Here is a 15,074-nt window from a genome sequence, read left to right as displayed (position 1 = left end):
AACTCCAGGAGGTTATTCACCACACCTATTTCGTTCACTAGATGTCTTCATTTCATATTGAGCAAAATGATGGTTATTGCATAGTAGACGCTCATTGAAGAATTGTTTAGTGAATGAAGGAATGAATGGTTTTGTTGAAACATTGGATAGAATCATAAAAAAGACAGAAATTGAAATAATAACTGAAGTGCTTTTTTATATTTATGTGCAATTTTGAAATTTTCTCCAGCAAGTTCGATTTACATGTACAAGGAGATAAAGATCATTAAGCACACACACACACAATTATTTTTCTTTAGCATGTATTTTCCCCAACCTCCATTGATTCAAAATGCTCTATGTTTCCAGTGTATTTTCTGTGCATGTTGCTATACCTTATGTTTTCCTTTTTATTTTAGGCTTACATGTCATTTGATTAGAGGAAAGTTAGACCAATCACATACACTCTTTATTTTAGTTACTGAACCTGTTCCTCTTTGGTTAAGAAGGAGGCACTTCTGATTGACTCTATTTGTTTCAACTGAACAAAGTGAAACAGCTGTTGGAAACAGCATCCCACCAAAACCGTCTACATCATCATCTTTCTTACCGTATTTCATCAAACTCAACACCTGCAAACTACCAATCCTCAAAGCACATCATGATCAGGCTGTGGAGGCTCTTTTTTCTTTTTGTCACTTCCTCTTTTGAAGGAACCAATCATGCCAAGAAAAATATCTACATATGCTTCCCCTACTATTTGAAAAAAGTGGAAGGTGGAAATTAGCATTAGCTAAATTCCACTGTAAGTGATAAATGCAGCCATGGTTTGGAATGGTTTGTTTGTGGGGGAGCCACCCTTCCATTCACAATTGGAAACATTCATAACAAGGCCATTTAGCCAATATATATTTTCCTCTTTAGCAGATAAGGGTAACCTGAATAAAAGGTTTGAATTACAAAGCAGCCTAATCCTGCACATTCTATGAGCAATGACTGTTATTTGTGCCAAGAAAATAAAGAGGCTGAGAAAATGAGGGAGAGGGAATGGGAGGGAGAGTGAGAGCACATGAAAGAGTCATCCTTCTTACATGAAATGGGAAAACTCACTAGAAATTAGATTTTTTTTTATTATTGAAAAGTTAGCTTTTTATATCATTGGTAAGATCGTTATTCACAGGAAAAAAACAAACATTTTTTCCAAGGTTTTCATAGGACTTTTTGCCTTTCTCAATGCGGAGGAAAAACTCCAATTACTACCTTACCTGTAACCCTTACCTCCTTGTGGCCTGTTCCCCCTCACTTTGCTAATGTGCAGTAATGGTGCAGCTGGAAAGGCATTTATGTTCCATTTTCCCCCAATATTATTAAAACTGCTCCATCACCGCCTGTAATGGGGGTGTCCATATTTTTTGTTTTTGCCTGTATCCCTGACATGACATAATGCCTGCCCTCTCCAGTACGCTATAAACATAGAGGTAATTGAAACATAACTCACCCTAAATTACAGTCAATGTTCAGGCAGGGTCCCAGTGAGCTTCCTGAAACTCATTACAAGTATAAGCTAAATATTTCTTTAAAGGGAGTGGGGGCATATCTCGAGCTTAAGAAGAAGAAAAGGAAGAGGACAGAGAAAGAGAGAGGGAGAGACAGAGGGGAAAGGGAAAGGAACCTTTTAAAAGCAAATGAGAATAAGGCAGGTTTCTATAAAGGGAGATTCCCCCCTACAGATTTGGCTGAGTCCCCTATTAGGCTAAGATCAGAAGCAACCTGTCATCATTATTAGTTGAATTGCTATTTTCTGGACTATTTGAAATTGTAGGTTTCCATTCAGTTCCTAGGAAACTTGTGTCCATAGAATTGCATTTCCTGGCCCAGTAACTCCTGGGTTAGCAGTTTTTACTCCTGGAAAAGGTCATGAAAAATGAAGTAGTGGCTGACTTCCCAAGTGAAAGACTGTGTGTTTTCTATAAATCTTTCAGTTGTCAAAACCAGACATCCCAGCCATTGCCCTGAGATGGTCTATTTGGTGTAAGGAAGTCAAAGTTCAAACACTCCTGATGTTGAGTGAGCCTCATCATTATGAAATAGGTCCTCTCCAGTTTCGTTAGGAAAACAGGAATGATTGTGCTAATCAAATGCGAAGTTCTTGGGCTTGTCTACATAGTTCAAAGGCTCTCTTGTGATTCACTTCCCTTTCCCCCTTTTCACAAAGGAGGGCCCCTATAAACCACACACACCCCTTTGTTCTCTTGAATTTTCCCCTCTGGCACTTCTGGGTGCCTATTGGTTTCCCCTCATTTGAGTTGTCTTACCACTGAGGGCTCATATCCAATCCCGTCACTGTTTCCCAAGCCCTGTGAAATGACTGGCTTCCTCTGCCAGTCCCAGGGCACCCTCTTGAGGGGATGAACAAAGCTGGTGGGTGAGGGGGCAGAGAACAAGGGAGTGTTGCCCATCAGGACTCTGTTTCTGGAGGTTGGTCAGCTGATTCTGCCCTCTGCACTTTTATTGTGATTTATAAACACATCCTATGTGAATTGTCCTAAGAAATAAAGCCAGTGTATTCCTCTCCCCACTTCACCCCGGTCCCCCACCAGATAGTATTCTGTAAGTGGCAATCGCTTTGGGCGACACATACACAAAGGTAATGTTATGGCCCCTGCCCTCACCTAAGAGCTCAAACTGGACTTAAAACAATAACAGCAGCCACAAACTCGGTCTCAGTGTTCTTCATGGCCTCCTGTTGTCCTTAGCTTCTGTGGCTCTCTCTTTCAAAATGGCAGGAAACCAGCGCCTTCATTCAGAACTCAAGATTACCTTTCATTGTTCCTATATCAGGACCTAAGAAGAGTCATAGAATTATATGGTTTCATGACACTTAGAGATTATGTATTCCAATCCTCACATTTACTGATGGTCTGAGGTCCAGGGGCAGGACAGGACTGATTCAAAGGTACACACTCAATTTGTAGCTTAAATGAGTAGAAAGCAGATTCCCGTTTCTCAGTTCTGTTCTTTCCACTATACACTGAACTGCCTTTAATCCTACATTCTGTTCTTAAAGAATTTTAGGCAACTATTAAATTGAAAATGATTTATTGTCACATCCATAATGAAGTGTTAATGACTGATAATAGCTTAATGTGTTGTCATCTTTTAAGAATTTGCCATTCAACCCGCGCATAACCATAATACAGAAGATTGAATGTCTTAAGATAGTATGTAAAATACACTTAGAGTGAAAGAACTTTTGAGCAGCCATAAATGAAATTATATCATGTTACTCAACCACCTACTTCTCCTAGGTTTTAATACTGGGTTTATTTGTGTGTGCCGGTCAATTGGTAAGGATTTATGTCACAGAATTTACAATGTGAGTGTGAGAAGGGACCTGAGAGCTCATCTAGTCCAGACCCTTCTTTTCATGGCTGCGTTATCCAAGGTTACTCAGCTTGTTATTTGCAGAGCCAACACTTGTTCCCATGAGGGCTGACTCTTTGCACAGTGCTTAAGTACCTGAGTGTAAGGATAAAGGTGATTTGACTCACCTGGATAACCTGGGGAACTTTTTGAAAAAATATACACTTGTATACCTCTCTCCCTCAGCTCTGCTTCTGATTCTGTCAGCCTAGGGAAGATATCCAGCTACTATACTCCTTTTTAAAAAAGATTGAAATATAATTTATGTATAATAGTGTATAAATCTTAAGTGTAAAGGTCATGATTTTTTTATACACATGTAGGTATATATAAATATATACATATGCATAGGGGTGTAACCAGTGCTAAAATTAAGATAAAATCAAGATTCCCAGATCCTGTAAAACTAATCTTCTCAATCACCTTTCTCCAAGGATAACTCACTTCTTTCACCATGGATTATTTTGTCTGTTTTTGAACATTATATAAATGGATTCGTATAAAGACTACTCTTGTGTCTGACTTGTTTCACTCAAAATTGTATCTGTGAGATTCATCCATTAATTTCATGTATCAGTAATTTGTTGTGTATTGTTGTACAAGTATAGTATTCCGTTGTATGGGTATATCACAGTCTGTTGATTCATTATACCTTTGACAAGCACTTGGGTTATTTACAGTGTTTAGTTATTATGGATAAAGCTGTTATGAGAATTCTTGCATAGGTTTTTTGATGGGCATTTCACTTGCATCTGTTGGGTGTATTTCCACAGGTGGAATTACAAGTGCTGCATCTTTAGGGTATATTCATGTTTTTCAAAAATACTGAAAAAGAGTTTTTCAAGGTGAGTCTAGCATTTAACAGTTTCACCAGCAATGTAAGAGAGTCCCTGTTTTTCTGTAGTGTCACCAACGCTTGGCATTTGTCAGATTTTTCAATTTTAGTCATTCAAATAGGTGCATAGTGGCTTTATTTTGCCTTCCTCTGATGATTAAAGATAAACACCTTTGCAAATGATTATTGTCTGGATCCAACTCTTTTTTTTTTTTTTAATATACGTATTGGAGATATCTTTTTCTAGTTTGTTGCTTACCTTTTCACTGTCTTCATAGTGCCTCTGATGAACAGAAAATCGTAATTTTAATGAATCTAATTTGTTATTCCTTTCTTTACTGGCTAGTATATTTTGACTCTTGGTTGTGAAATCTGCCTATCTAATGGTCACAATTATAGTCTTCTGTGTTTTCTTTTAGAAAGTTGATTAATTTTAGCTTTTACATTTAGGTCTCTGACTCACCTCTCTCTCTCTCTCTCTCTCTCTATATATATATATATATATATATATATATATATGATATCTATATATCTTATATAGATATAGATATATATAAGATAGATAGATAGATAGATAGATAGATAGATAGATAGATAGATAGATATAATGCATACCATGGCACTTGCAACTGTTAAAAGCTTTCAATTATTTGAGCAACCATTCCTGATTGAGAATCACTAGAAGTAAAAAGATTTACAATCACGTTTGGATTCAAATCCCAGCTATGCCATTTATTAGTTAACTGATATTTTCCAAATCCTTTTGCTCATGTTAAAAACATGGAGAATAATAATATTCATGTTTCAAGGTTTTAGAGATACTGAATATGATAATTATTTAAAGAGACTGGTATAGAGGAGATGATGATTAAATCATAGCTCTTCTTATTTATGTCCTTTGAGAGCATGGAGCATGTCAGGTTCATTTACCATGAAATGAAACTATTGTGGTTATTTAGGTTTTGGTTTGTTTGCTTCAATCTTCATTAACTGATATACACCCACAGGCCATTCACACTGATTAGTAGATTATTTAAAAAAAATCAACTTAGGTAAGCTTTTTAGAGGTAAGGTGGCCACCTTTAGGCTAACAGCTTATAGAATTCAAATAAAGAAAATAGAAATTCATGGCAGGACAAAAGGTGATGAAGAGAATCCATAGTATTTCGCCTTAAAACATACCTGTCCTTTCAAAATTCAGATGAGAGTAATTCGATGAAAAATATTCTGGACCCAAAAGGTAATAGATCCTACTTTTCTCCTTTTGGAAAATTCTCATAAATTGCCTGGATGGCTCTATGCTCAGAATTATTAGAGCTCTTTTGCTCTGTCCCACATGGGAATATCACTGCCATGTGCTACCAGATACACACTCTCTTCTCTTGCTAAGGCACCTGCATGACTTTACCCTCTGTCAACTTAATTTTGTTGACAGGGTTGAGGCAGACCGGTGGATTTGTGTGTGTGTCTTTCCCTTATTTGGTTCTCTCAATTTCTCATTTTTAGTTCAAAGTGCCTAGAAAATTTCACTTGAAGGTGTAGGCAGAATTGATGATATACTGTTGATAGAGGAGGTTCATATGTTTTCCAAGCAACAACTATTTATGTCCAACCTTTTCCTAACTTCCCCAGGGAGCTACTAATTTAGTTGGTCAGAGATTAAGATATTTGGTTGAGTTCCTCTGAAAACTGACTTGAGACAAAGGTGAGGTTTGTTAGTTTATTTGGCAGGTGATCCACAGAAGTAGAAATGTGAGAGGGGAAAAGTGAGACAGGGAAAGGGGAAATGCTGATTAAGCATCCATTTAGTTACTGGGGTGTTATGGGCTGAATTGTGCCCCTACCCCCAAATTAGTATGTTGAAATCCTAACTCCCAGTACCTCAGAATGTGACTATATTTGAAGTTAAGACTTTTAAAGAAGTCATTAAGATAAAATAAATTCATGTAGGTGGGCCTTAATCGAATATGACTAGTCCTTATAAGAACAGATTAGGACATAGACCTGTGCATGCATGGAGGAAAAACCATGTGAAGACACAGAGAGAAAGTGGCTGTCTACAAGCCAAGGAGAGAGGCCTCAGAAGAAACCAAGCCTGCTGATACCTTGATCTCGGACCTCTAGTTTCCAGATCTGTGAGAAAGAAAATTTCTAATTTTTAAGCCACCCAGTCTGTGGTATTTTGTTACGGCAGCCCTAGTACACTAATATGTGAAGACAAAGGCTCAGTCCTGTTGAATTGCTGTTCTGTTACTGGAAGAGTGTAGAATTTACCTCATAATTGTCCTACCAGAGGATGGAAAGGCTAGCCTCTCTCTTCACCAGCACTTACCTTCTACTATGGCAGGCTGCTGCCGGGGACTTTAACCCCCCACACTTCTAAGTTGCAATTGCATGTAGTTGAATCCTTTGTGTGTGATGAGGGATACTGGCTATGGACCAGGGCCTCCCCAAGTCTGGACTGAAATCGGGTGGATCTAGGGGTTGTATATCATGAACATCTGGGACACTTCCAGTTTTTCTACATGGTGATGTAGCTCACTCGCTCACTGGTGAAAAGGTAAGTTACAGTGTTCAAAGTGTGACCTCTCAGGGAAGCCTGAGTAACTTACATTTTTTTCCTCATTTAGCTTTGGCTCTTTCATTCCTTCTGTCCTCGTTGCAGGGTGGGTTTTATGGGAAGCGGACACTGCAGCGTCATTTAGACTGCAAGGATTTTATTAATAAGTGTTTTGGGGATTAACGCTTAGGAAAAGAAAGAAGTCTGGCCTGGGCAGAGGGAAACATTACATCGTGATACAGTCACAACAAAAGCCTTGGTGAAACCTATAAGGAACTCTGAGGCTGAGAGAGCTCTTCAGAGTTGTACTAAATTGGGACTAGGGGGTGGGATTTTATATTCCCACAAGAACCAGAGAGTGGATGCAGACATAGGCAGGCAGGCTTGAAATAGATAGCTCAAATTTAGCAGACAAGGGGGAGAAAGAAGCAGATTGAAGGAATCAAAGTTGAAATTTATCTAATGAGGATGTCACCTGAAGTCCACAATGCTGACATTTGGGCTGTGCAGTATGTTTTGTTTTTGCACTTGTATGTAACTTAGCTCAACAGCACCACAGGTTTCATTTTCTAAAGTCACACCATTTGGGTCATAGCAGTAGGCCAAACTAGTTTATCCCTGGGTCAACCTTTCCGGGATATTTGAGAGCAGATGATACAGAAGCAACAGGAATGTATGACTTGGGAACCGAACATTCTCTTATAGGCTGTATAGTAACACAGAAACCAGACTGCTTCTTTTGGAACAAAAATAAAAATGTGATATCTAAAACATACAACAAGGGACACGAAAGCACATAATACCACAAGGGACTCATAATAACTCCTACTATGCTTTCGTGATGACAAAGGGTCACTGAGTAACTCCTACTGGCTGAGACCCTTCAGTGGTACTTCTAATGGTCACCTAATAAATAGATGACTCAGTCCTGGCCCCTCAGGAAGCACCAGTCCATAGACCGGGAGAGTTCCCAAGTGAAGTATACAGATTTATGAGTGAAGAAATGTACAGGTGAGATAAATAGAGGAATGAACAATAATGAGGCCCATTACATATAATAATGCTTAGGTACAAGAATAAAATCTCTCGGCTAGAAGGGTTTTTTTTTTTTTTTTGGTTGATCCAGTCTAACACTCTCATTTTGCAGATAAGGAGAAAGGTACATTGCTCAGGATCAAATAGCTAGTTATTTGCAGGGACGAGATTGAATTCAAAAGGCTAACCTTGGCTTAGTGCACTGTTGTACCAGATTCAGTGGTCAATATGGAATTAGATGAATGCATGCTAGGCAAAAAATAAAGTAATAATAAAAAGATAAATAATAGGAAATCTCTCCCACTTCTCATAGAAATGCAGTTTAGCTAGAGGAAAAGAAAACCCATGTTAAAAAATATCTGTTAATAAATGGAGTAGGACATAAAATTTAATATCTATTAACATACTTTATTAGGTTGAACTAGTTTTGAAACCTATCTTCGAGATGAAAACTAAAGCCTATAAATCTAAACATTGAGAAATAATAAAGCAACTATTGACCTAAAGAATGCCAAAGAGCATGGAGAAAATTTGAACATTTGCACATCATCAAATCAAAGCATTATTTATCTACACCTACTGTAATTAGCAAATATGTATTAGCAAAGCAGTTATTTTTGAAGAATGATTGAATAAATTGAATAACTACTTCAAGGTTAGAAAGGACAATATTAAATTCTGCTTGGAAATAAAATCTCTGGATTGATCATTATATACCAACCTCCAGTGTCTAATATGACATAAACAAAGAAAGGGGAGAGAACTCGGTGATACAGAAATATTAAAGAAAAGAATTTGTAACTTTTAGATAAAAAACAAATACTTAGTATGGTATATATGCCTCCATAATGTGGTTTTGCCTAGTTGCCCGGCCCCGTCTTCTTCTACGTTTCCTTTTGCTCTACACTCCAACCATACCAAATTACTTATAGCTCCCTGAATGTGTCTGGTTCCATGTTTTTGCCCACTCCCAGCTTTTGCTCAGTCATCTTAAATCTCTTCCCCTTTTCATCTCCTTTTATCCCTCATTGCCAAGATTTGAGTTGCCCTAAAGGATTCAATTTCTACTTTCTCTGTCTTGACCCCTGCTCTGTCCAATCATTTGGATTAATTGTCCTTTCTTTTTGTTCCATGATATCCAGGGCACATGAGCTTCTCTTATTACATTTTTAATGCTGATCTGTAAATTGCCTCATAGTTTCTTGTATCTGCTGTGGTCTATGCTCTAAACATATGGGCTGTTTCTTATTCTTCTTGGCATCATCAGGTTTGGAGTACTTAGTTGTATATAATGAATGTTTGTTGAAGAAACAAGCACTTTTTCATCCCTGTGACCAAAGAGGAGGTTGTGATGGCTCCGGTCTTATGATGGGAGTGAGTGGATATTGTCAACAGTCCTAGATTACTTGGTCCCAGAGTAGAGGGGGTAAGTGTCAGGGTTTATTTATTTCTCTAAACAAAGCAATCTTTTGTTGTAATTGGAGTTAACGAAGTGGTCAAAATGGAGAAAATAGAGACACTAGCATTCTAATCAGATGACTAAAATGGAATACACCCTTATATGCCCAAGGACCCATTCTTTGTATCTTCTGAAATGGAGAAGAGCTGTTCTTTACGCCTGTCATCAAGCTTATTACTAAATCATTTGTGGAGTGATCCTTCAGGCCTCAGGACCTGTCCTAAACTCTGGAGAGCTCACTTCAGTGCATAGGATTCAGGTAGCTTTTGATAATGTTATGTTATGTGGTAGTCATTATCTTTCCAATGGTATTGATGACCCTCCAGAAATGACAAGGAACAAGATAAAAGAAAAAATCAAGTGAAGAAGAAAGTGCAACTGATTTCACTTTCCAGAGGCTGCATGTACATGTTTGACTACTTGAATGGGCCACAAATCACATCTAAAGGTGGGCAGCAAAAATTGGGGGGAAAGTCCATCCCAGTGTATCAGAGAAGGAGCGAGAATCCTTACCCTAAAGCTGTAAAACCCAAGAAGGAGAAAACAATATAATAACTGTCTAGCCAGGAGTTCCACAGAGCATGAATAAGGCTCAGTATTGCCATATAAAACTTGAATCATTTGTCAGAAACTCAAAACCATCACAGGCTTTAAAATGTCCTCAATAACTTTTTATTGCATATGGACTTTAATAAGCAAAAGAAGTACCCTTCTAACATTTTAAGAATTTGAATTTTTGCCCAAGTGTTTGTTAATTAGTTCTATTGTCTTCCCTTGTAAATTGTAAATCTGCCATTTTCCTATTATGAACTTACTGTGTTTCTTAGTGATTTGAATAAATTAATAAAGAATTAAAATTGCTTAAAAATTTTTATTTGAGAAAATTAAAAGCACTAATTTTTAAAATTATTTATCCAGTAAATATTAATTGAGCACTTATCATGTGTTGGATACTATTCTAGGCACTTGGGGGTATATCAGAAAATGAAACAGACTAAATCCCTGTTCTTGGAGAGCTTATGTTCGTGTGTATTGATGTGTGTGTGTGTGTGTGGGGGGGAACGTAGGTAGCAAATAAATAGGAAACACAGTAAAATAAATCATGTGCTATGTCAGAAGGTGATACATGTGCTGTAAATAAAAATAAAAATAGAGCAAGAGTGGAGTACGGGGAATAAAGGTTCAGATTGCTTCATTAAATACCAGGGCTGACGTACCTTTTATTGATGGATGACATTTGAACAAAGGCCTGAGGAGAACAGCAGGAATAGTTTTGTGAGTGTTTGGGGACAAGATATTCTAGGTAGAGAAAGCTACCTGTGCAAAGGTTTTGTGGCAGGTGTATCCCTGGATCTTGATGAATACCAAGGAGGCCGTTTGACAGAAACAGAGTCAGGGAAGTGAGAATATTAAGAAATGGGGTCAAAAAGAATAGGAGATCTATCATGTGAGACCTTGTAGTTCATTGTAAAGACTGGTTTTTCTTCTGAGTGAAATGGAACGCAGCAAGGTAACATTACTTTGTCATTAGCAAGGTCACTGCAGATGTTAGATTGAGAACAGGGTGTAGAGAAGCTGGATAAGAGTGAGGAAACCTATTAGGAGGTTAGTATTAGTTTCCTATTGCTGCTATAACAAATTGCCACAAAAATGGTGGCTTAAAATAGCACAGATTTATTATATTACTATCCTGGAGTTCAAAAATCTGAAATGGGTCTCAGGACTGGAATCAAGGCATTAGCGTGACTGCATTTCATCTGGAGGCTCTAGGGAAGAATCTGTTCTTTTGTGCTGTACAGCTTCTAGAGGCTGCTCCCACTTCTCCAGTTGCATCTTCCTTCCAAAAATTGCATCACTTTGACCTCTGCTTTCTTCATTGTATCGTCTTTGACTCTGGCCCTCCTGCCTCCCCGTTAAAGTACTGTTGTTATCACAGTGAGCCCACTGGACAATTCAGGATATCTCCATCTCAAAATTCTTAATCTTATCTGCAAAGTCCCTTTTACCATATATGGTAGCATAGTCACAGTTTCTGGGGATTAGGGCATGGAGGAGGGAGGCATTATTTTGTCCATCAGAAGGCTGTAATAGTAACACAGGCAGAAGATGGTGAGTTGGATTAGGATGTTACAGTGAGGATACTGGAGAATGACTGGATTTTAATTATTACTTTGAAATTAAAGTCAAACAGCATTTCCTGATGGATAAGTTGTGAGGTACAATGGAAGAGAGGGAGAGTTGAGTCAAGAATGACTCCAAGTGTCCAAAGTTTCTTGAGCCATGGTCTGTGAGAACAGGGGCCACATCTGTCTTCTTTACTTCTACATTTCCAAAACCTAAGTAGCACAGTGCCCAACACATAGTAAATGCCTAATAAATATTCACCAACTTTAAATTTTCTTAGTATAAAAAATAAGCACGATTAAAGAAAAGTAGAAAATAGGGAGGGGGGAATCAGCAGTAAAGCGCCGTTTTCAAACCTGCAAAATTACTTTAACATTTTTTATTATTTGTTTCAAAATTTTATTATATAAGTAGATTTTTCTTTTTATATTTTTTTGATAATATTTTAGCACTAAACCTGCCATTCTGTGTCCTTAAACTATATTTTTAACTTAACATTTTCCCATGTTTATAGTCTTCATTAACATCAATAAAGACACATGTGCTCCAATTTTAATAACTTTTATATAAGTTCTTTCAGTGGATGTTTTATAATTTAAATATTCGTTCCCTTATTGTTGGACATTCAGGTAGTTTTAGCGTTTTCACTGCTATAAAGCCATCATTAATGTTTCTTGCATATTTTTTCCATATTACATTTTTAGGTTAGGGTCCTAGAAGTAAGACACTGACAAAAGATATGACATTTTTTCCCCCACAAATTTTCACGCAGTGTGCCAAGTTATTTACAAAACAGTTGTTCTCGTTTCTATGGTCAAATCTAAAGTGTGAGTATACCAGCACCTATGGATCTTCCCAGTTAATAAGTATTGTCACTAAAAATATTCCTTTTTATTAGCTGAGAAACAGTTTTTAAAACTGTTGATTCCTTTTCCTTTGTTTGTCAACTAGTTGTAATTCCTCTTTTATAAATTATCTTTTCATATACCTATTATACTTTCTTATTAGTATATCTGAACTCCTCAATTAATACAATTATAAAGTCTCTGTCTATAAAATGTATTTTTAATAAAAATTAATTGTGTCAGAAAAAAGTATGCACATATCTACAGGGCAACTGAGTTACATATGAACACATGAGAACACAATAAACACAGTAAGAAGAATGGACACTGGGCTAGACTATACTCATCAAGTTCAGGCAGATCTGTGAGTCCCCTTGTCAGCAAGCTGGTCTTCTCCTGGATACACTCCTTCTGCATGTCAGTTTGAAACATCTATATCAGGGGTGTACAAACTGCGGCCCGCGGGCCAACTGCGGCCCGCAATCCATTGTTAATTGGCCCGCAGCAAATTCCAAAAATATATTCAGTTTACTTAAATAAACCAGGTGAGGCAATACGTACTTCACCTCGAGTGAGTGGCCCGGCTGTTTGTGTATTTTACCGCATACGGCCCTTGGTGAAAAACATTGAAAAAAGTTTGGACACCCCTGATCTACATGGAACAATAAAGAAAAAGACAGAAAACGATTTTAAAGGACTGTTTTTCTAATAGAACTTACAAATAGAAAGAAAAAAATATTAGAAACCTAATTTTTAAATCAATATAAACCACATTATATTTCATTTTTCTTGGAAAGTAGTTTAAATGAGATTGGATAACACAAAGTCATAAATAATAAAAGTTATCCACAAAACAGTAGACTAATGAACTTGATAGTCACTACCCTGGGACCTTCAGCACCCTCTGTCATTGGTTTCTGGTCCTATTGCCTGGGTGAGTGAGGGGTGCGGCCTCTGGCCTAGGTGGGAGCAGTTGGGGAGCCACCTTTCGCACCAGCTGAAGCGCACTGGCCGAACAAACACCAGCGACACGAAAGCCAACTGCATCTTCCCACCCCCCTCATGATGTCCAAGGCCGAGGAAGCCAAGAAGCTGGCGGGCTGTGTGGCGGTGGAGAACCATAGGAGGAATGACCCAGTTCCGAGAATTGGAAGTGAATCTCCAATTGTCCATGCTGTGCAGCGAATAGCTGAAAGACTGAAACAAGAGAATCTGAACCTCACCTGTATCCCCACTTCCTTCCAGGCCCCTCAGCTCATCCTGTAGGACACCTTAACTCTCAGTGACCTGGGCCGACACCCAGAGATTGACCTCGCCATGGATGGTGCTGATGGAGTGGATGCTGATCTCAGTCTCATCAAGGGTGGTTCAGGCAGCCTGACCTGGGAGAAGATTGTGGCTGGCTCTGCAAGTAGCTTCATTGTGATTGCTGATTTCAGGAATGATTCAAAGAACCTTGGGATAGTTGGCACAAGGGAATTGCCATCGAGGTCATCCCAATGGCTTATGTCCCAGTGAGCTGCGCAATGACTCAGAAGTTTGGGGACGTGATTGAACTTCAAATGGCTGTCAACAGGCAGGTCCTGTGGTGACAGCTAATGGGAATTTTATCCTGGACTGGAAGTTTGACCGGGTGCACAAATGGAGTGAAGTGAACACAGCTGTCAAAATGGTGCCAGGTGAGAGGGACACAAGCCTATTCATCAACATGGCTGAGAGAGTCTGCCTCGGGAGGCAGGACGCTCAGTGACCATGAGGGAGAAGCCTTTCTACTGACCCTACAGGAGTGGAGTGAGTTCACCTCCAGTCCTCCCCCACAGCAGAGGTGGATATGCCACTCCAGGAGCCTTTGCCTTGATGTATTTGTGCCAGGCGGACAACGGGAAGGCTCGGGGTGTGGGGTAGTTAAATCCAGTCTTCTGAAGTATTGTTACTAAATGCCTTTAAAAAAAAAAAAGAAATATAAACATATATATATATATATGTTTACTTTAAAAAAAAAAACTTGATAAATTGCAAAGGGGACAGTGGGCATCCTGGATGTTACAGGACAAGATACTGCTTTCACTTCTTTTTTTCAACTCTTCAGTTAATATTTGCAGGAGTAAGCAGCACATTAATATTTTTTGAAATGATGCTATATTAGGCAACGTTGTAAACATGGCTAATGACTTAGAAACTGCTTATCTGGAACTTGAAAAGGTTACAAATATGGACCTAAATCAAAATGAGATTAAACTGGGAGAATGTAAACTAGTACATCTGGGAAGAAATTGAATCAGATTTATAGTCCTCCTGAGAAATCTGGTAAGTGATAATATTACAAGATAAGAACAAGTTGGTTCCTAAATAAAAATAAAGTTCGTAGTACAATAGTAGTTAAAAAAGGTCAATGTGATTTGAAATGCATAAAGAAAACTTTTTATAAAGCAAAGAGGAAAATGAAACAGGAAGCAATAATCAATTCTATTATTAAAATTTGGGGTCTTCTAGTCCATGAAACATATTTAGACAACTAGTTAGAAAATGGAAGGAGTTATTTGGAAAGAAAGGCTTTCATAAACAAATATGTTTATTTAACAGCTGTAGACATCATTGTTGTCATCAGCTGTAGACAACACAGACATCACTGTTTACATGTTGCTGTTCTCTGCCGAGTGTCCTATTTTGCATTTGTTTAAACTCTGAAATTGTTCCCCTCTCCCCCTTTCCCATTCTTATTGTCACTGCCAGTGTCCTATCCAGGTTCTCATCCTTTCTTGCCTGGAATATCACCACTAGTTCGACTTATCAGCTTTTATGTTATTGCTTTAG

At 38.2% G+C, this 15,074-nt stretch overlaps 1 pseudogene; it reads left to right on the top strand.

Moving 5' to 3' along the window:
* The first annotated feature begins 10,521 nt into the window (after nucleotides 1-10,521).
* Nucleotides 10,522-14,036, top strand: LOC117032684 (ribose-5-phosphate isomerase-like; annotated as a pseudogene).
* The last annotated feature ends 1,038 nt before the right edge of the window (nucleotides 14,037-15,074 follow it).

The sequence above is a fragment of the Rhinolophus ferrumequinum genome, chromosome 2 (assembly GCF_004115265.2).
Source record: "Rhinolophus ferrumequinum isolate MPI-CBG mRhiFer1 chromosome 2, mRhiFer1_v1.p, whole genome shotgun sequence".
In the NCBI taxonomy this organism is placed as follows: Eukaryota; Metazoa; Chordata; class Mammalia; order Chiroptera; family Rhinolophidae; genus Rhinolophus; species Rhinolophus ferrumequinum.
The sequence above is the reverse complement of the archived record's forward strand: the minus strand, read 5'-3'. Positions and strand labels throughout refer to the sequence as shown.